This window comes from Rhipicephalus sanguineus, chromosome 2 (genome assembly GCF_013339695.2).
Source record: "Rhipicephalus sanguineus isolate Rsan-2018 chromosome 2, BIME_Rsan_1.4, whole genome shotgun sequence".
In the NCBI taxonomy this organism is placed as follows: Eukaryota; Metazoa; Arthropoda; class Arachnida; order Ixodida; family Ixodidae; genus Rhipicephalus; species Rhipicephalus sanguineus.
Genome location: NC_051177.1, coordinates 237,398,673 through 237,421,233, shown reverse-complemented (window position 1 = coordinate 237,421,233; position 22,561 = coordinate 237,398,673). Strand labels below are relative to the sequence as shown.

General features: G+C 46.7%; 1 protein-coding gene across 1 annotated transcript in view; it reads right to left on the bottom strand.

The window, feature by feature from the left end:
- The window catches only part of LOC119384176 (elongation of very long chain fatty acids protein AAEL008004), a 582,544-nt gene that overhangs the window by 473,820 nt on the left and 86,163 nt on the right, over positions 1–22,561 (bottom strand). The gene's annotated exons all lie outside the window — the stretch shown is intronic.

Genomic DNA, 22,561 nt, shown 5'->3' with positions numbered 1-22,561 from the left:
AATGTGGAACAATCTTGGTAGAGAACAGCGCTTTGCGATAGGTGGCGAGACACTGGAAGTTGTAAAGGAGTACGTCTACTTAGGACAGGTAGTAACCGCGGAGCCGAACCATGAGAGTGAAATAACTAGAAGAATAAGGATGGGTTGGGGCTCATTCGGCAAGCATTATCAAATCATGAATGGTAATCTACCACTATCCCTCAAGAGGAAGGTATATAACAGCTGCATCTTACCGGTACTTACCTACGGAGCAGAAACCTGGAGACTTACAAAGAGGGTTCAACTTAAATTGAGGACGACGCAGCGAGCGATGGAAAGGAAATGATAGGTGTAACCTTAAGAGACAGGAAGAGAGCAGAGTGGGTCAGGGAACAAACGGGGGTTAATGACATCATAGTTGAAATCAAGAAGAAGAAATGGATATGGGCCGGGCACGTAGCACGTCGGCAGGATAACCGGTGGTCATTAAGGGTAACTGACTGGATTCCAAGAGATGGCAAACGCGTGAGGGGGAGACAGAAAATTAGGTGGGTAGATGAGATTAAGAAGTTTGCAGGTATTACGTGGCAGCAGAAAGCACAGGACCGGGTTGATTGGCGGAACATGGGAGAGGCCTTTGCCCTGCAGTGGGCGTAGACAGGCTGATGATGATGATGATTTGATCAGCTTCCACGACCGTCAGTCGTGCCGTCGAGCTGCCCGGCAGTCCGCTACTTCGCCGCCTATGCGAGTATTCATGCGCTTCTTGTACTCCCATGAGATATATGATTCAGTTGCACAGCTCAAAGCGAGCGTTATGTGCTACCTGAACAAGAACAAGTAAAAAATCAGCTATAAGCAGAGCATTCGGAGTATAAAAGATTTGGATAACGCCTTGTTCATGAGCTTAATGTCAGAAGAAACTCTCTCCGTCTTCGAAACTGCTTCAGCCTATTCAAACAGTCGTCGTAAAATGTACAGATGCATCTGTGTCGGTGAAAACTTTTGTTCATGAGTAAAATGCTGTTGAGGAGCTAAACTTAGTCATTTACTTAAAAGAAATTTATCCCCTGAAGATGGCGGTGAAAGGAAACGTCATGGTTGGACGTCCGCCCGGCGCAAGAAGGCGGAGATTGTTGGTGCCGTCTACAGGACACTTTCTGTGCGCACCCAGTCTTCCTTGAATGCCTCTCTCGCGTACTGTGTGCATTAGGGCTGAATGAACTGTTGCACGCGAAAACCTGACTCGAATGTGCATCTAGACGAACTTTTTCCCACAATTGATTTCGTCAGGAACAATACTATGATGACTAAAAAAAATTCGGCAAATCCCACGTACCGTTGGAGTCAATGTTATGCGAAGCAGGCGGCGGGTAAGTGACTGGGACGTAACTTTTTTTACTGAGCGACACGTTACAAAATGACGCTAAAGATTTGTATAAATTTTATACGCACACTTATATATGTTGACGAGCCGCATATGTGTTATATAACCAGTTGTTTACGGTTGGGTAACGCTGCCAATAGCAACGTGGGTATTACCAACACCAGAAACGGTAAGCTGATATGTAGTGCTCCGAGAACGAACGCACGTTTCACGAACCCGTGTGCATGTGTGCAAGAAGTTCTTGTAGATCTTGAACAAGGGCATCATCACCGTGATCAGTGAGCACCAGCAGCTGGTCATTCCTCGTTATAGGATCCGGTCGTGACCGCGGTGACGAGGGGCCCATGTGTAGTGAAGTATGTTGTATAGTAGAGCTGTTGGAATTCGTGGATGCCTCGGTCATTTCGTCGACAAACTGTCTGTCGACAGAGCCGGCGACACGTAGGAACCTGAAGCCACACTTCGCGTTGGTGAGGTGTAGGCCTTCGAGGCTGGTAGGCCTGGATAGTGCTACGTAGACCAACATCAGTGGATGGTGTTTGTCGTATATGTAGACTACCTGGGCGTATGTGGCCTACGTAGCCTAGTCTTCAAGGCGGCTGTCAATCAATCGGGCATCATCCTCGGTCAGCATGAGGCCATCGCCCAGCCTCGTAAGAAATGAAGAGGACACTGCGTCGTTGTGGCGGACTAAGTGCACTTTACGGTGCGGTGATGTGGATATCATATATAACTTTCGTTAATGTATTCCTACGGGGTCGAGCAATGCTTCAATATAGCTTGCTGAATCATAGGAATACAAACGTTATGTTTATTATTATTAGACTGCTATAAAAGTGGAGCCAACACTGGAACTACAGACGTCAATCTGATATTACGCCCGTATCGTTGGAGTACACATCGTAGGAGTATCATGTAGTGTTTATTGCTTTCTTGTAAAATTAGATAGCCAGCACCACAACTACAATTGACGTTGCACCGATTTTACGCCTGCGTAGGCTGTTTTTCCAAACAAATTTACAGACCTGGCGTGGTTCAGTGGTACAATACCTGATTGCCACGCAGAATGCTTGGGTTCGATTCCTGCTGGGATCCTAATTTTCATTATTTCCATTCGTTGAGTCAACGCTGCCGATGTTGGTTTTACTTAACTCTGTAGCATTTAAGTTACCAATGTCTGTTGACGCCGTTCCTGGGTAGACATAAACTGTCAATCACCTGTGGCGCATACCCGTACAACGCGGCCCGTGGTAAACGGGTATGTGCCACACGTGTCTAGTGGAAAGGGTTTGACGACGTACGCCACAAGATTTTAACGTTATTCATGTCATGACCCGGCAATCATATTCGTCAAATCCTCTTACCCTCCCATGCAAATTTTCGTCTACACCAAGTTAAGGAGGCCATCATGAGAGCACCCAGACGTAGGCGGCTAGATAGATAGATACGTAGAGAGAAACGCTAAAAGTGCCAGAGGTTCGCTAAGAAATGCCTCACATTTAAAACACGCATATGTACAAATTTGCACTTAAAAGCAACTATTCCTCGTTTTTCTGAGAATTTGATGTTTCGTGAACACGAGAGAACATACTTAAGACCTAAAAATTATGACAATAGCAACTATAGCTACATGCTCGCTCATTTAATTGGTTGCGCAGGAACGGCGGCTTTGTAACTCCGATCTCACAAAACTAATACCGCATGTTTTTACAGATTCAGTTAGAGCACGCACTGGGCAATAATTCTGGGGAGATTAAAAAAATCGAAGATGGCTTTTTTTATTGCATTTCAAAGTATTACATTTTTATAAACATGCCCTCACTTATACATTTTTTGTTCGCGTTTGACACCATCCTTGGCAATCATATTTAACGAAATTGTTAAACTGATGTGTGGAAACGCTCTGGCAAATTTTGGAAATTCTGTATAATATAGAGACGAAGCAAGAAAATCTGAAATTAGCGCAATATGGAGCAATGTGCCGTATTTGCGATTTCTTTTCGTAACACACGGGCAACAAAACTGCAATATAACATTTTGTAAACATACATTACTCGTAGTACGCAAAGAAAAATTTTGAGACTCACAGCTGCGGTGGTTATTTTGTAGGACCTCGTCATAATCCCATGTTCACGCAATTCGCAAAAAGCAGTTCTGCTGAGTGGACACTTTTAGTTTTCTTTTACTAAGGCAACATCTTTTTTCGCAACACTAAGAATGGTTTCGTGGCCCTGGCGACTCCAGCAGCAAAATGTATTTTTTTCAGCGAAATTATAGGGGCGCTGCAACACTTTTCTACGTAGCCATGAAATGGCTTCACGAAAGGAGCTTATTTCCTCAGGAATCGACCACCGCAAAAATTTTTAAAATCTGTCCACTATGAGCGGAGTTGCAAAGATTTGTCGCACGCTGTAATTGCTGTCTCTCTTCTCTCGTCCTCACGAAAGCGCTGGAAGCCGAGCAGAGAGGGGTGGCACGGGGAAAGAAGGCACATGACGCGCGCTTCGTGACCTTGAGCGCTTTTTCTTTTTTTCATCGAACGCGCGGCGTACTTTCAGTGCGATCGCACGCACCCGCGGGCTAGTGACGGCCTCACGCGGCGGCCACAGCGTTCCATATTCAAATCAGCCAATGGAGTGCAACTTGTGTCAGTGATGCAGTGATTTTAGTCAATAGCATCATTTGTAGAGAAAAGAGGAAGCGATTTTTGGCTGACTTTGAGACGTTATTGTAAATCCCAGGCTGCGTGCTGCGTTATAATGTTTGACTCGCGTGTTCTCGGGAGCCTCGACTGCCGATCGGCAGTGTTTTCTGACCATGCTGAAAAAGTGTTGCAGGGCCCCTTAAATGGGGTCCCCGGACATACACCGATATTCTTACCTGAAGACACCGTGCTGCGATATTTTTGGCGGGAACATGTGACGTGACTATTTACGTAATGTTACATGATTTTAATCCCGTGACTAGTGACGTCGAGGTTCGTGATTTTAGTCATGTGACTAGTTGCTACGCGATATTACGTGATTTTCAATCATGTGACTAGATGTTACGTGATTTCAGTCACGTGATTAGATGTGCCATAGAGCAGGTAGCGCAAAAAATACGTAGACACAAGCCAGGAACATAAACACGAGACGAGCACGTTTGTGTTCCTGGCTTGTGTCTACGTATTTTAACATGAAAGTGTCTTATGCCGGGGTCCAACACGGCTCTACTGACGTATTTCCGTCATAGATATGACGTTGTAAAATATAAAGACTAACAGTAGGCGGAGAAAAAAAACCAGGAAGAAAAAGTTCCGTCACCGCGAACCGAACTTACGACCCCTCGCTCCGCAGCGCGAAACGATTCGGCCACGGACGGCACGTTCTTCGCAATGGTAACGGCGAGCTATTTATGCACACCATTTGCCGATGGCTGTACTCAGAGATCTGTGTTACAGCGTGTCTTCGTTATCACTAGCGAGATGGCGCGAAGGGCTCGAAGAGCGCGCTTTAAAGGTTGTCGCCGTTACGACGAGCGCCCGCGTCTACAGGGCGTGGTCGCTTGTGTGTGCGCTTATCTCGTGATCGCGGTGGTTTGTATACGTCTCGCGTTGAGAGCACGAAGATTATTATTATTATTATGTTTTATTGGCGCAAGGGCATCCAAGGCCAAAGGGCGCCAGTACAAGTGTCATAGTTTCAGTTTAGTTGTCTAAAATCACTAGTTATGACAATTGCTGTACAGGGGCATATCTATAAAATATATATAACTACGGTGTCTCTAAAAATGAATGTCTATTACATTTCATTACAAGGCCTTGAATTCGTTGGCTGCAGGTTCTCACGGTAAATGAGTCGGCAAGGTCCAAGTACCTCACTGCCGAATTCTTGCCTGCGCAAGAACTGCGAGGGCTCGGACGTACTTCAACACGTACGGCAACAGGCTGTACCTCACATGTGAGGCCCAGCCTGGTGACTAGGTTGGAATGATACCATTTCTAAAAACTTCATTTTTGCAAGGTATTTAAGAATTCGCTTATGGTTAAACATTGGGTCGAGTGATAAGAATAGCGCGGTATGAGGTGGAATATGATAGCGGTAAAGTTCTCTAAAATGGGTCAGTCGCCCTTGGTGAAGCACGGGGCATTCAATTAGGACATGCAGAATGGTTACATTCCCTGCACACTGTATACACGTCGGTGGATCACGGCTTGTCAGGAGGTGTTTATGTGTGGCATAGGTGTGGCCTATCCTGAGCCGTGCTAGGGTGACTTCGGTGAATCTGTTGAGCTTTTGCGGCATAGGTTTTGTTATTTGCGGTTTTACTAGATGGAGCTTGTTGTCGACTTGTTTGTCCCATTCTGCTTCCCAGTGTCTACGTAGCACTCTCCGTACAACAGGTTTTAGGTCCACACCGGGACCAGAATTTACATCGATAGTGTGCCGACTAGCCACTTCTCGGGCATTCTTGTCCGCTATTTCATTGCCTGAGATCCCAGAGTGACCTGGCACCCAGCATAGAATTATAGATAGGTTTAAGTTATAAGCTGCATTGATAGTATTAAGAAGCTTGTTGAAAACAGTGTTTTTGCTGTACTTGCCACAGGACAAGGCTGTAACTACGCTTAAGGAATCGGTGTACACTATAGACCTTTGTATCTTGTGTTGTATAATGTGGTCAATAATTAGCACTATTCCAAGCGCTTCAGCCGTAAAAATGCTGGCATGTGTATGTAAGGTCTTGGTGCTGGAGAAGTTTTGGCCATAGGCTGCACAGGATACAGATGTTGAGGACTTTGATCCATCAGAGAAGAAGGCGGTTGGACGATATTTGTGCTCAAGGGCCAAAAAATGTTTTTCAGTTAGCGCATTTGCACAAGTTTTCTTTTTGAGGTCTTTAAAGGACCAGTAACAAGTGACCGGACGCTGCTTCCAATGGGCAACGACTTCAGCATGGTCAATCTTCTGCAGATCCGCGAAGTTAATTTCGAGTTTTTCTGCAACAGGTTTTATTGCCAACGGAAACGGAGGGGCGATTGAGGGTCGGTTGACATATAGCTGTTTTGTAGACACATCATTTATAAGCGTTTTGCATGGGTGCTGTTTCAGGGACATGATTCTGATTGCATAGGTGACTCCTAGATATGTGCGCTGATTGTCCAGGGGCCACTGATCCGACTCTGCATAAAGGCATTCTACAGGGCTGGTACGGAAGGCACCAAGGGCCAGGCGGATGCCTAAGTGGTATACAGGGTCCAATAGCTTGAATGCTGTCTTTGAAGCTGACTGGTATACTATGCATCCACAATCTATGCGTGACACAACCAGGCTTCTAAACAGAGCTATGAGACAATGTCTGTCTGTCTCCTACGATTGATGAGATAAAATCTTTAAAAGGTTCATAGTCATGAGGCATTTTAGTTTCAGTTGTTTTATATGCTGAATGAAGGTGAGCTTAGCATCGCAGATTACACCGAGGAATATTTGTTCTTTAGCAAGCTTTGTCCATTCATTAGTATGCTAGGGTCAGGATGTATCCCTCTTCGCCTGGAGAACAATACAGCGGTAGTCTGACCGGTGTTAAATTTTAACCCATTTTCATCAGCCCATTTCGAAAGTTGGTTAACACCTAGCTGAATCTGGCGTTCGCATATGTGCACTTATTCTTCGCTTGTGTCCGTGTCTCTTTGCGCTACCTGCCTTAACATATGGTCAAGTTGCAGGATTTGAAACTGATTTGGATGTCGTCCACATACACTGAATACGATATTGCAGGCGGAATTACATGGCGAAGAGAGTTCATTTTGACTATAAAATGTGTGCAGCTTAGACTCCTCCTTGCGGTACTCATTTTCTTGAAGAAATGTGCGCGATAATACACATCCTATTCTTACACGAAACTTTCTTTCTGATAGGTAGTCTCTTAGGATGTTAATCAACCTACCACATATTCCGAAGGACGATAAGTCTTGCAGGATTCTGTATCGCCAGGCAGTATCATACACCTTCTCGAGATCAAAGAAAATAGAAAAACAATATTGGTTGTGTACAAAGGCATCACGTACATATGACTCAAGCAGGACAAGATTATCAGTTGTGGACCTAGCTCTTCGGAAACCAGATTGGTAAGGATCCGATATACCGTTATATTCCAGATAATGGATTAAACGGCGGTTGATCATTTATTCAAATACTTGGAAGTAGGCAGCTTGTGAGTGCAATAGGCCTGTAACTATTCACCGAGGAAGGATCTTTGCCATGTTTGAGGAATGGAAGGACAATTGCCTCTTTCCAAGCAGAGGGTATGTTGCCAGTATCGAAAATTTTGTTGTAAAGGCCCAAAAGGCAGTTTAGGGTTTCGTTGGAGAGATTTTCGATCATTTCATAGGTAATTGTGTCAGAACCAGGCGCTGAGCTTCCACAAGAATCTAGAGCAAGCTTGAGTTCATGGAGTGTTGGTGGTTGGTTATATCCATCTCATACAGGCCTGTTCGGACGCAGAGGTACACTTTCAGCTATGCGTTTATGCTGCATGAACTTCTCGGTATAATTGTCTGAGCTTGATACTTTTTCAAAGTGTTCGCCAAGAGTGTTTGCTTGTTCTTCTATTGTGTAATAAGAGTCATTGACCACTGGCAAGGGATTTGGGTGTTGTCCTTTGAGTTTATGGACCCTATTATAAACCCTACGGGCATCTGTGTAAGAGTTTATTGAGGATATATAGCGTGTCCAGCTTTCCCTTTTGGCTATACGGCGAATGCGCCTGCTGTTAGCTTTGCAGCTTTTGAAGTGTATCAAGTTTTCTACTCTTGGGTACCGAGAGAAAATGCTCCATCTTTGTTCTCGCGTTTCTTTGCATTTTCACAATCCTCATTCCACCATGGTTTTGCATTAATTTTATTTGCGCTAGACTGAGGTATGCACTTTTTAGCAGAGTTGAGGATATATTCGGAGATATAGCTAGCCATCATTTCGACATCTAGGTGGTCCACCTCTTCGAGGCGCAGTGTACATAGCTCTCTAAATTTCACCCAGTTTGCACCGCGCAAGTTCCATTTTTGGGGGTAAGCTGGTCTCTCATGCCATTGTCTAGTTTCTAGAAGAGTAGGAAAATGGTCACTCCCATATGGGTTATTAATAACTTTCCATTCTAGGTAAGGTAAAAGTGACGGTGATCCAATGGCTAAATCTATGCATGGATATGTATTGTGAGTGGTGCTGTAGTACGTTGGTTCTGCCTTGTTGAACAGACAGGCTCCAGATAAAAGCAGAAAAATTTCAATTGCGCGACCTCTCGCATCGCATCTCGTATCACCCCATAACGTACTATGAGCATTAAAATCTCCTATTATCACATAAGGTTCCGGTAGCTGATCAACAATCTTTTCAAACTCTATTTTGTCGAACCTTTCGTCGGGGGATATATACGTGGAGCAAACAGTTATCAGGTGATCGAATAAAATAGCCCGAACAGCCACAACTTCGAATGAACTTTGTAGCGCAATGTGCTGGCATGCTACTGACTTTTGCACAATGATTGCCACGCCTCCTGATGAGGAAGTACCACTATTCCGATCTTTTCGAAAAAAACCACGTATTGATTTAGGAAGTTATGGTGGCTTGACTTTAAGTGTGTTTCTTGAACACAGAACACTCTTGGCTGATAATCATTTAGTAAGTCTCTCATATAATCTAGGTTATGAAAAAGGCCTCTGGCATTCCATTGTAATATTTGTGTGGACATATTGAGGAAAATGTAGGTGTTCTGCGTTCAGCACTAAGGAAGGTAGGGTGTTGATGTGCGATAATTTGCTTCAAGAAGCAGGACCGTCGACCGGCCCCGTCATTTGCTTTTTTGTCTTCTTGGCGCGGTCCAGAGACCTGCGCCGGTCTTTCGGTACCAGAGGTACCGATGTGGTGTCCATTGCCTCCTGGGAGGCCGCACTTGCGAGCTGTTGGTTCCAGTTTCGGACCTCGCCTGGTGAGGTGAGGCCCTGAGACGCGACCACCCTGGAGTCGCGGGGCTCTTCCCTAGTTGGCGGAGTAGATTGAACTACTGCCGCCTTGGGGGCAGGCGCCACAGCCTGCGGCTCGCTCTGCGCGGGCCCGGCAGGTGGCGGACGCCGGTGCGACGCTGCCCCCTGACGCGCCACATCAGCATAGGTCGTGCCATGAATTGCGAAGCTCCTGGCTTCCCTGAAGGAGATATTCTCTCTTACTTTCAATGAGATGATATCTTTTTCTTTTTTCCACGCAGCACAAGCTCGTGAGTAGGCTGGGTGGTCATCACCGCAGTTGGCACGATGACATGGGGAATTACAGTTATCAGAAGTGTGATCTTTCGAGGCACATTTCGCACATGTGGATTGCCCTTTACAAACAAGGGATCTATGGCCGTACTTTTGACATTTAAAACACCTTCGCGGGTTCGGTACGTATGGCCGAACTCGTAGTTTAGTGTAGCCTGTCTCTATGTGCTCTGGCAGTTCGCTTGATCCAAATGTGAGTATAATGTGCTTTGTCGGTTTTTCTGTGTTGTCCCTTCTTATCTTTATTCGTTGCACGGTTGCTACGCTTTGCTCTTTCCATCCGTCGAGAAGCTCAGCGTCACTTAGGTTCAGGAGGTCATCGTCAGAGACGACGCCGCGAGTGGTTTTCATAGATCTATGTGGGGTGACTGTGATAGGGATGTTTCCGAAAGATGTCAGGTTTGGGAGCATTTCATACTGCTTCTTGTCTCTCAGTTCTAGTAATAGGTCGCCACTATCCATTTTCGAGGCCTTGTAGCCTGGTCCCAGTTGCCCTGTTAGGTTTCTTGCTACCAAGAACGGCGAGATTGTTGTGGCTTTTCCATCCGACTGTTCACTGTGTATTACGTGGTACAGTAGAACCCCGCTGATACGTTTTTGAAGGGACCGTAGGAAATAAACGTAAGAGACGGGAAACGTAAGAGCCGAAAAACAGAAAAAACGGCAAAATATTTAGTGGTACAGAATTTTATTTCAATTCTTACGAGCAGCACGAAAATTGGCGCGCTCAGCCGCGATCTAGTCGATGGATAGAAACGCGGAGCTTAGGACGGCCTCATCCACAGATATGTAATCAATGTATGTGATTTTTTTTAACACCAACAGCTGTAGGCATGAAAGAACTAAGCACACGCAATCACGACCGGCGCGGCAAGTCCGACCACGAACCGCACGCACGACCATGCGAGCTCCAACCAGCTCGAACTCCTCCCGCTCTCCGACAAATAACGATGATGATGAGTCTACGCCAACGCGATGGCAGAAGTGAATGCCAATCTCGAATTACGTCATACACGCGCTGTTTGTGCAATACAAATCTCAAAGGCTATGCTTTTGTCAATAGTAAATGCCAATCTCGAAGGCCTTGCTTTCGCGAGCAGTTACGTCATAGACGCCATCTTTGCAATTTGAATCTCGAAGGCCATGCTTTTGTTTGCATCAATTGAAAGATTCTGTTGCTTGCGCCTCTCACGCGGCTAATATTACGGTCAAACGAGGCCAAGCTGCGTGAAAATGCACCATGGCGGCTCTCTTTGGTAGTCACTCGGTCGGCTCCGAGCGCACTTCGCGACGTATCATACGTGAACGGTCCGACAGTTACGACGTAACAGCGGGGTTCCCAATACATTGTATCCTATGGGAGCTATGCCGGGACCGGTGGAAAACGACGTAACAGCCGAGAAAACGCAGCAGTGAGGAACGTAACAGCGGGGTTCTACTGTATATGGGGAAATGTTCATTGGAATTTGAGAAAAAATTGGTGGTTGCTTCGGCGCGTAACCTTTTCAGGTTACGATCAGGTTTGAAGGAGTGTGCATTTAACATAACAGTTATCTTACTTTTCGGCAGCGGTGCGGGCCGCCCACCACCGAGCCCAACAAGGGGACGTGGCAGGAGATGCTGGGCAAATCCTGCCATTGCCAGCCGTACAACGCTGCTACAACCGAATATGGGGCAACCAAGACTGGGTACCCACACAAGGTTAACCCTTGCCGCCTAGAAATTGGAAGTAAATGGAAAAGAGGAGAGGACAGGAAAAGGCGACTGCCGGTTACCCTGGGTGGGTCAGCCCAGGGGTGCCGTCTAAGTGAAGCCGGGGCCAAAGGGGTGTGTTGCCTCGGCCCGGGGGCCTTAAAGGTCCGGCGTCGGCTCAACCCCCAGGATCCCCTTTTTCCCGGACACGGCAAAGCGACGCACGGCTAGGCGTGGGGGGGGGGGGTCGGAACCCCCCCGTTAGGTCGGGTCCGTGGTGTCACTACACACCAAACGCCTGCTTGCGCAGACGCCCCTGCGGGGGAGAGCACGAAGATCACTTGGCTCGCTGCAGCGGCCGCTTTTGCGACAGCAGCGCGATGCTCACGCAAATGTGACAGTTACAAATGTGACAGTTAGTTCGCTCTCATCCTGTGTATGTTCGTTCCGTGCGTCCTTTCGCTTGAGCAGTGCGTTGCAAATGTCGAGCTGCTTGCCGTTCTTCGCGTGACATTACAATTTGTTGCTGTAGCATTGATTCCTTCGCCCTTGGGGCGAACAAATGCGCAACAAATGCTCAACTACGTCTGGGAAGACACGTTTCACTTTCGTGTTATACCGATCCTATGACAGAGGGATCAGCCATGTTTTTTTTCGCTACCTGCTCTATCATGCATTCTTACAAACTCGGCCAGATTTCCGTTCTAGTAAGCATGATTAGATGTTATGTGTTGCGACGTGATTTTCACCTGAGTGGTTGTTACGTGATTTTAGTCACGTGAATAGTTACATGATTTTTAATTACGTGGCTAGTTGACCCGTATTGTACGCGATTTTAGTCACGTCACTAGATGTTACGTAATTTTAGTCACGTGACAATGTTTCCTGATCTCAGTCACATGATGTTAGTCACGTGAACAGATGTTACGTGTTGTAACATAATCTTTAGTCACGTGACTGCTTGTCAGTGATATTACGTGATTTTTATTCACTTGAAACAGACTCGCTAATCATAGTTATTGCATTACACGCCGGAGAAGTCAGCGCGTGTGGTGTGTGTGCGAAGCAGAAGATGAAGAAGAGAACGAAGCGAGCGCCTGACTGTTCAAGATGATGGTAATTTCTATTCCCACTGCCCGGCGCAACGAAAAGCTTAAATAGCTCTGCTGCTTAAACTTCACAGTGGGCTAGCTGGTAAACATGATAAATTCCTTTATTCGGGCACTAAAGCACGGCTCGAATGTCAATGCCGCATGTATTAAGGCGAAAGCCTTTAATGTCTCGTACTAGCGGCTTCCATGCATGCCCTGGTCGGTGGCAGCTGTGTCCTCTCTCCCCCACACTCTCTCAGCAATCATGTGATGGCACAGCGGCGAATAGCAGCAGTTGCGCAACGCGGCGGCGGCCTCCATTGGGCGGCGTCCGTCCGTGCCCCCTCACAATCTCTCAGCAATCACGTGATGGCACAGCGGCGCGCGCCGGCAACGCTCCTTCGTCAGACGTCTCGTTGCAGTAGTCGAGTTAAGGCCGAGACAGACGGTACGATTTTCCTTCCGATGCGACGTCCGACCCGGCAGTGCGACAGCCAGAATGGTGGCTCTCTGATGCTATGAAAGGTCACCATGGCGGTTTCCCTCCGCCGCGTTGGACGTCGCATCGCATGAAAAATCGTACCGTATGTTTCAGCCTTACTCGGTTGGCTCCCAAGCGGCCCGGTGATGATTCCATGGCAAGCGGTTTGAAGAAGCGCCTAAAGAATGTGGATTTCTCCGATGCCATGGCATAGTCTGTCGAATGGCCATGGGCCTTCGCCGAACCCACTTTGGAATTTACAGTCTCCTTAAATTTTTATTGCCGACGAGCCTTGCCGCAGATAAGATTACCGACGGTGAATGCTGTGTGCCGCTATCAGTGTACAGTGTGTACTTTGACTTTTCGTTTCCTGGGCCAAAGTTCCACCAATAAAGAGTTTCGTTTTTAATAGCCTGAGTGGCACCTTCTTCGCCGTCACGATCACGTTACATTTTGGTCCATGTTAGAGAATGCTACAGGTGTGTGGCGACACAATCTGCGCATAATTTCGCGCAGCCTGCACCTCGTTATCATTCAGCCCGCCGTGACACGGCTGCACATTTCTTCACTGCGTTCCGATTGCCTCATTGCTTCGCTACCCAGACGAGCGTAGCTTCGGCACGCCTCGCCCGCTGCTGCTGCTAATCGAATAAACGATTGTTACGTTTTTATGTTGCGATTCGTACTTCGTTAGGAAACGACATGCCACATCTGGTGACCCGGAAAACGAGCACACCGTACCGCCATGGCCGAGCTGGAAGCGCTTGCTGCTCTTCGCCAACATGTACAAGAACTTCAACATCAACGTAGGCCCAGCAACAGCAGCATCCTGGCAACGTCTACGCAACCCTGGCCGAATCTGCCGGCTTGGATGAGGACGTCAGAACCCTGCAGACGGCATCCCGCACGCTGCTCCACACGACGTCTGGCGCGTCACTGTCAAACTTCCGCCGTTCTAGGTGGACTCGCCCGAGGTATGGTTCGCCTAAGTCGAGGCCCAGTTCTTCCTGGCGCGCATCGCACAAGACCAGACCCGCTACAATTACGTCGTCGCCCAACAGGACGCCCGCTACGCCAACGAGGTCCGGGATATTCTTGCCAACCCAACAACAGCCAACCCTTACGAACCCCTAAAGACTGAACTCATCCGAACTTGCTGGGTGCAAACCTTCGCAGTTCCTGCGCCACATGCGCGCTGTCGCGGGAAACATGGAAATTCATAATGAAACAAGCGCAAAATATACGAAGACTCAGAAAGGACACAGGACGGAGCGCTGTAGCAAAGAGCGATTAGTGGTTATCCCGTATCTGCATAACGTCTCGCATCGGTTGAAAAAAGTTGCTTCAAGGTATGGGGTGCGGGTTGTTTTTTCAGCCAAAAACAGATTGTCTAAGATTTGCCCGGCAGTGGAAAGGTTGGCCACAAAGAAAAGCAGCGAAAAAACGGTATGGATGTCAATTAAACATGGCAGGAGGTTTGTTGAGTGCAAAAAAGAAGTAGTCTACGGTATTCCTTTCACATGTGGAAAGGTATACGTGGGTCAAACAGGACGTTGCCTGAATGTACGCCTTCGCGAGCATGAGAGTTCACTAAAGGGGGCCCCGTACTCGCACTTGGCGATGCACTGCAAAGAGTGCACCTGCCAGCCAAAACTTTGTGACACAGAGATGATTGATATGCACAGAAAGCGAACGACAGAGAGATAATTGAAGCATTTCGAATTAAGAAAGGAGGTGAGATGTGTGTTAGCCAGGCGTCTGTTCTGCTAACCGATTCTGAGTTTGCTTTTTTAGATATGACATGAACCAGTGCAAATTTTTTCTTATTTTTTCTTGTTTGGAGGGGGGGGGGAAGGGCTTAACACGTGTTTACTTGATGTATGCGATGGGTTATCGAAGTGGTGTTTTGTTGATTCACTCTGTGATAACAAGGGTGGTGTGTGGTGACGAGGATGCATGTTATGCATATATAAGATTGTTCTTTCCAAAATAAATTTTCAGTTGCTAGTAAGCGCTCCGTCCTGTGTCCTTTCTGAGTCTTCGTATATTTTGCGCTTGTTTCATTATGAACCTATACCAACACGCCCAACTGGCAGTCATCCTAAATGGAAATTCAATATTCTTTCCTGCGAGCACTTTGGCTCCAACGACTTCCGCCTCACGTCCAGGCTATCCTGCAGGCTCAGATTGGGCTATCTCTAGACGAACTTGCCGAGATCGCTGATCGCGTCATCGAGGTCTCCTTGCCGCAGTTGTCACCCACAGTCCAGGCTGTCGCTGCACCACTGAACACCAAGAGCACCGTATCCACGATATCGATCGACAGCTCACCTTCATTCAGCGACGCCTGGATGAATGTCTTCCGGCGCACCAACACTACCACTCGCAAAACCGTGACCATAACACAGCCTCGTCGCAACAGCCTGATGACAACGGCCGATATACTACCATCGACGCTTCTGGGACACAGAGCCCGGTAATGTCGACCGCCCTGCTTCACTGGACATGAGGAAAACGCCAACGGCAACTCGTAGAGACGGCCGCAAGCTGCCAACCTTCCACCGTTCATTTCTTCGACCACGAAGTTTCATCAGAGGTAACTCGACCCTTGCCTCAACGCATCTCAGACTTGAAGGACTTCAACCAAGTTGAAGGACCACCCTCAACCCACCACCGCTAAAGACCGTCGCCGTTAACTCGGCATGCTGAACTTTTATAGGCGTTTCTTGCCGCACACCGCCGACTACCAGGCTTCACTCAATGATGCCTTGGCTGGTCTACGTGGAAACCAACCCTCCACGTGGACTCTGACTTTAGCGCAAATTTTCGAAGAATGCAAAGCTGCGCGCTGCACCGCCACGCTTCTCCCCTATCCCGTGCCAGACGCTCCCTTGGGACTCTGCGCAGACGCCTCCAGCTTCGCCGTTCGTGCCGCCCTCATGCGACGCGTAGACAACACCTGGCAGCCCTTGGCGTTCTTCTCCAAGAAACTCTCAGCTCGGAAAACGACCCCTTCAACGGCCAGTTCCACGACAAAACCACGCCTCCCCCCGCCCCGACTAGTTCGCAGCTTATTACAGAGAACTTCTGGCGATATACGAAGCAGTCCAACACTTTTGCCACATTCTCGAAGAACAGCACTGCACTGTCTATACCGACCGCAAACCTCTGACCTACGCTTTTCTAACAACGCCACGACAATCACCCGCCGGTTCAGCAGGACCAGATCTCGTCATTGCCCAGTTTACCGTCGACATCAAACCCGTCAGCGGGAAAGACATTGTGGTTGCCGACGCACTTTCACGTGTGGCAGCTATCAGCTCTTCGCAGGTAGCAGCTGGCGTCATCGCCGAGGCTCAGACTACACCATTTCCGACTACACCGACAAGCGCAAAAGCTGTCGGCGCAATCAGTGTTTTTGCTTTGTTTTTTTGTCAGTCAGTCAGTCAGTCAGTCAGTCAGTCAGTCAGTCAGTCAGTCAGTCAGTCAGTCAGTCAGTCAGTCAGTCAGTCAGTCAGCGTCAATCAGTCAGTCAGTCTCAGTCAGTCAGTCAGTCAGTCAGTCAGTCAGTCAGTCAGTCAGTCAGTCAGTCAGTCAGTCAGTCAGTCAGTCGGTTCAGTCAGTCAGTTCAGTCAGTCAGTTCAGATAGTCAGTTCAATCAGTTCAGTCAAATAGAGGCGGCTAAGAGTGTAGCTGTCGTCGATGTCGCTACCGCTACCATGTGTATATCTCCTAACCTGAGTAGCATGCCTTTGTTCCCAGGCCACTGGTACCAGGGTCCCGGCAATCCACAGCGCAACGGAGATCCGGTGGACGAGGACGACGGCATAGCCAAGTCGCACGACGAAGCCTGCGAGCGGGCCAGGAGCCACGAGGACGTCTTTGCTGCTGATCAGGCATCTGCGGCTCTCTTCTTGAACGATTTAGACGCACTGGTAACTGGCACTCCGCATTAGGTGCAGTTGGTCTGGGCACGAAGAATATTGTGGAACAATACGTCTTGGGCCGTATTCTCTATGGAATGCCAGGAGATAGACGGAATCGTGCACATAACGGGGAATCAGATACAGCAGACGCAAAGCGATACCAGCCTGACTCAACTACCGGCGACGCCCAAGGTATGTCGCAGCAGATGCCCTCAGACGCCCCCATCCGTCCAGGCGGAGCAGGAGTTGGAGGTGACGGTGAAAATTCGACAGAGCTCGTTCAGCAGATTTCGCGCGTACCTCGCGACCACGGAGTGGTCACAGTCTTCCGTGACAGCAAAATACTCACCACATGGCCTATGCAATGCTGAAGACCAATTTAGTTTATGACACCGAGGAAAAACGTTTGCAGGAGTTCTGAATAGCCTGTCACGCTTGCCAGTGAACCGGCCGTACCTCTGCATTCCTCATGGCACCTACCTTAACCTACCAGCTCACACAAGAGCTGTGAGTGCTCTGTCAAGGTAACCCCTCATGGTTTACGCACGCCACGGAAGACTGGCTCTTCGGTTGTCCAACCATCAACCTGACATGCTAGTTTATGGCCTTAGTTCCGTCGGACTGAACCACTACTGGATACCGGCATGTGTCGTGTGTAGAAAGGCGAGAGAAGTAACCCGATGAAGCCACAGTCTTATTTACCATTTCAGGAGAAGGACCACTCGGATCTATCTAAGAGCTACTGGTGTCTTAAAATCACACCTGGAAACGAGGATCACGATGGCGATGACGAAAAGAGCATACCTGTGTGGAGTACCACGTCACAACTTTGCCTACGACTTTATTCGTACTGACAAGGCTAGTCCCCGCTTGACCAAGTTCGTAAACCAGTTTCTTCAAAGGTCACGTGGGCACACCTAGTCAACTACGAGTACCAGTTTGGAAGTGACGCGTGGCTAAAGATGGGTCCCACTTATAACGCGGGCAAACGAGTTGCTAACTCGTACACACTTGGCCTGCCCGCTGACGTTGTATCCTACAAACTAGCAACGTGTCAAACTACGAATCGTACGAGCGAAAGCAGATACCAATACCACCATGCGACTTCGACACGACGCTATGCCACGCGCACGTGATTATTTGGGACCCCTATGGAAAATACTTATCACCACAGGTTTCAAAACAATGGCGCACTCAACCATTCAACGAGTGGTTTTGGAGTCTGCCTGGTATAAGTGACCATCGTGCATTCATTGCTGACGTGAACGCGCAAAATGCGTCAGTGCCAAATAGGGAACCTATAAAAATATACCCGTATCAAAGGGCTGACTTTGGTGCTATAACTTCAGCTTTTGAGTCTTATTTTCCTACTTTGAGGTGTTAGTTGATGAATTCGCAAATGGACATCTCTGGAAGCTGTTTAAAGACAAGCTCTTGAGTGGCGTAATGCCTTTGTCCCGACTCGTGTATCTCATCGAGATAATCAAGGGACAAACCTTGGTTTAATTTCAGCTGCGCTCACTACTGCGAAAAAAATCAGGAGAGTTTACTTAAGGCATAGGAAAAGGCAATCTCAGGGTGCTTGGTTGGAGCTTAAACGTTTGCAAAGCAGCTTTGAACATTTAGCTAAGGGGCTAAGCACACATATTTTGAAAATCTTGGCGAAAAGCTTTTAGGGGATCCCAAGAATTCTGGAAATTCGTTACGTCTAACGGTAAAGATAATAACTATTCCTGCTTTAAAGATATCTGAAACCATAGTTGACGGCGACAAAGATAAAGTAAAATCTTCAGTAATTTTTTTCGTCAGTGTTTAGACCTAAACTCTCGCACCGTCAGTGTGACTTTTAAAACTGACATTACTCCTATGCCTGAAGTTGTATTTGGTGTAGAAGGGTTGCGCAAATTACTACAGAAACTGAATCCATCTACCGCATGCGGTCCCGATGATGTTCCAGCGGCAATTCTTAAAAACTGTTGTGGAACACTATGTCTTTACTTTTCTCGCTTATTTCAAAAAATGTTTATCTGAAGCTTCATTTCCGCATGATTGGAAACTGGCCACGTGTAGTACCCATTCACAAAGGTGGATCGAGGAATGCGTTCAAAACTATAGGCCGGTGTCCTTGACAAGTGAAACATGCAAACTAATGGAGCACGTAATTTATACGTCAATTATGTCACACTTAGTTAAACATAACCTTCTAAGCTCTAGTCAACACGGTTTTCGACGGGACTTTTCATGCTCAACCCAACTAGCTGAATTCTTTCACGATCTGGCCTCAGCAATAGATAAAACGCAGATAATAGACTGTGTTCTAGATTTCAGAAAGCCATTTGACGTAGTTGCGCACGATCTTCTCATTTCAAAACTTCGAGCCTACAAATTGGACGATAGTGTCATAGCATGGGTTGCCGAATATCTTCGTGGTAGGCGGCAGTCTGTTTGGGCTCAACGGTTTCTCTTCCACATATGCTCCGGTAACTGCAGGTGTTCCTCAGAGTTCGGTTCGGGTCCCCTTTTTTATTTGCTGTTAATAATGATATTGCTGGTGATATCAGATCTTCATTTAGGATGTTTGCGGACGACTGTAGTATTTATAGAGTTAGAAAAAAAGAGATTACATTACTTTATTGCAGGCTGATTTAGACGTAATAGGAACATGGTGCGATAAATGGGAATGTCATTAAATGTTAAGAAATGTGTTCACGTCACCTTTTCAAGGAAACGCGCATCAGTCTTGCACATATGCATTAAATAATACGGCCTTACAGAAAGCTGAAGAATATAAATACTTCGGTTTATATAACGTCTGATTTACGATGGAATAAGCACATTTCTTACGTTAAGAATAAGGCAATAAGTTCGCTGAGTTTTCTCCGCCATAATTTCAGTCAGTTGCCGGGCAAATTAGAGGAGCAGCTGTATTTTAGTTATGTCCGCAGTATACTTGATTACGGTTGTATTTGTTGGGATCCACACACGTTGTTCTGACTGACCAGATTGAAAAGGTGCAAAACAAGGCGGCAAGGTTTGTACTGGGCAATTATAGTAGAACATTCAGCATGACGACAGTAAACAAGTTATCGTGGCAGCCACAGAAGACCGTCGGAAAAACTAAGACTCAAATTTTTTCACTCTGTATACAATCTAAAACCGGCATTGATCGAGAAAGATATATAAAGTTGCCTACTATGTGTCGTCGAGACGCGACCATGCACTGAAAGTCCGCGAGTATCATTTCAGAGGTGACGTTTTCAGGTATTCTTTTTTGCACGAACCATAAGGGAATGAAATGCTCTAGCGCCTGACAGTGTAAACATTTGGACAATAATGTCTTTTACCGCGGTTTGTGTGTGTGATCAATTTGTACATAATTTGTACTGTAACCCCCTGTTGTAATGCCCACTGGGGCGATGCAGGTATGAAATAAATAAAGAAATAAATAATATTGGCAGTAAGCAAGTTAGCAAGGACAACCAAGGCAGTACTGAAAACTTTTCACGACATAGCCGCCTTTTTCAAGTTGACACAGAACTGGTGGTTCACTCTGACGTAGACACGATAGTTGCCGAGAGTGTTACTTCACCCTCAACGTGGGGCCGTACTGCGTCACTCCAACGACAACATCAAAGCCAGTTACACAGCCTCACACGTCACGGACAGTCAATCTTACTCGCACAGAGTCCGAAGTACCGAACACAAGGCAGAGCTGCAGAAGATTGCGCAAGCGCAAACTAATGCATCAAAGGAAGCTGATTCAAGAAAGCCAACGCTCGGTACCATTTATACCACAGTAGATCGTTCTGTTTAATAAAAGCAAATTGAAACAAAAAAACACATTGTTGTTTTCATTTCTTATTTACTTCATATTGCTGGGCCGGTGTCGTGCGTCGAAGCCTAAGTAGAGTATATATATATATATATATATATTTTATATATATATATATATATTATATATATATATATATATATATATATTATATATCATCAGGCCTGTCTACGCCCATGCAGGGCGGCCTCCCATGTTCCGCCAATCAACCCGACCTGTGCTTTCTGCTGCCACGTTACACCTGCAACTTCTTAATTCATCTGCCCACCTAATTTTCTGTCTTCCCTCGCGCGTTTGCCATCTCTTGGAATCCAGTCAGTTACCCTTAATGACCACCGGTTATCCTGCCGACGTGCTACGTGCCGGCCCATATCCATTTCTTCTTCTTGATTTCAACTATGATGTCATTAACCCCCGTTTGTTCCCTGACCCACTCTGCTCTCTTCCTGTCTCTTAAGGTTACACCTATCATTTTCCTTTCCATTGCTCGAGGCGTCGTCCTCAGCTTCAATTGAACCCTCTTTGCAAGCCTCGAGCTTTCTGCTCCGTCGGTGAGTACCGGTAAGATGCAGATATACCTTCCTTTTGAGGGTTAGTGGTAAACTACCATTCATGATTTGATAATGCTTGCCGAATGAGCCCCAACCCATCCTTATTCTTCTAGTTATTTCACTCTCATGGTTCGGCTCCGCGGTTACTACTGTCCTAAGTAGACGTACTCCTTTACAACTTCCAGTGTCTCGCCACCTATCGCAAAGCGCTGTTCTCTGCCAAGATTGTTCCACATTACTTTAGTTTTATGCATATTAATTTTCAGACCTATCTTCTACTTTCCGTATCCAGTTCAGTAATCATGAGGTGCTGTTCGTCTCCCGCGTTACTCATCAATGCAATGTCATCAGCGAATCGTAGGTTACTGAGATACTCTCCATTAACTCTTATCCCTAACTCTTCCCAATCTAGGGCCCTGAAAACCTCCTGTAAACACGCGGTGAATAACATTGGAGAGATCGTGTCTCCCTGCCGTACGCCCTTCTTTATTGGGATTCTGTCGCTTTCTTTATGGAGGACTATAGTGGCTGTGGATCCGCTGTAGATTTCTTTCATTATGTTTATATAGGCTTCGTCGATGCCTTGATTCCGCAGTGCCTGCATGACCGCTGATGTCTCCACCGAATCAAATGCCTTCTCGTAATCTATGAAGGCTATGTATAGGGGTTGGTTGTATTCCGCGCATTTCTCTATCACCTGATTGATAGTATGAATATGGTCTATTGTTGAGAATCCTGTACGAAATCCTGCCTGGTCCCTTGGTTGATTGAACTCTAATGTCGTATTAATTCTGTTAGCAATTACTTTTGTAAATAGCTTGTAGACAACGGACAGTAAGCTTATGGGCCTGTAATTTTTCAGGTCCTTGACGTCCCCTTTCTTATGGATCAAGATGATGTTGGCATTCTTCCAAGATTTGGTATCCTCCCCGTCGAGAGGCACTTCGTATACAGGGTGTCCAGTTTCTCTAACATAATCTCTCCACCGTCTTTCAACAGGTCTGATGTTACCTGATCCTCACCAGCTGCTTTGCCTCTTTGCATTCCCTTTAGGGGTATATATATATATATATATATTATATATATATATATATATATATATATCTATATATTATAGATATATATAGTATATATATATATATACTTTTTCTGAGTGGAAGTACAACGACAACGACATACAAAAAAAACATGGTTGATCCCTCCGTTAGGAATCGGAATAACACGAAAGTAAAGCGTGCCCTTATGTATAGAAGTAACTGAATGTTTACTGTACATTGATACGCCTTGTGCACCGCCTATAGAGGCGCCACTGATAGCCAGCTAGCTGGC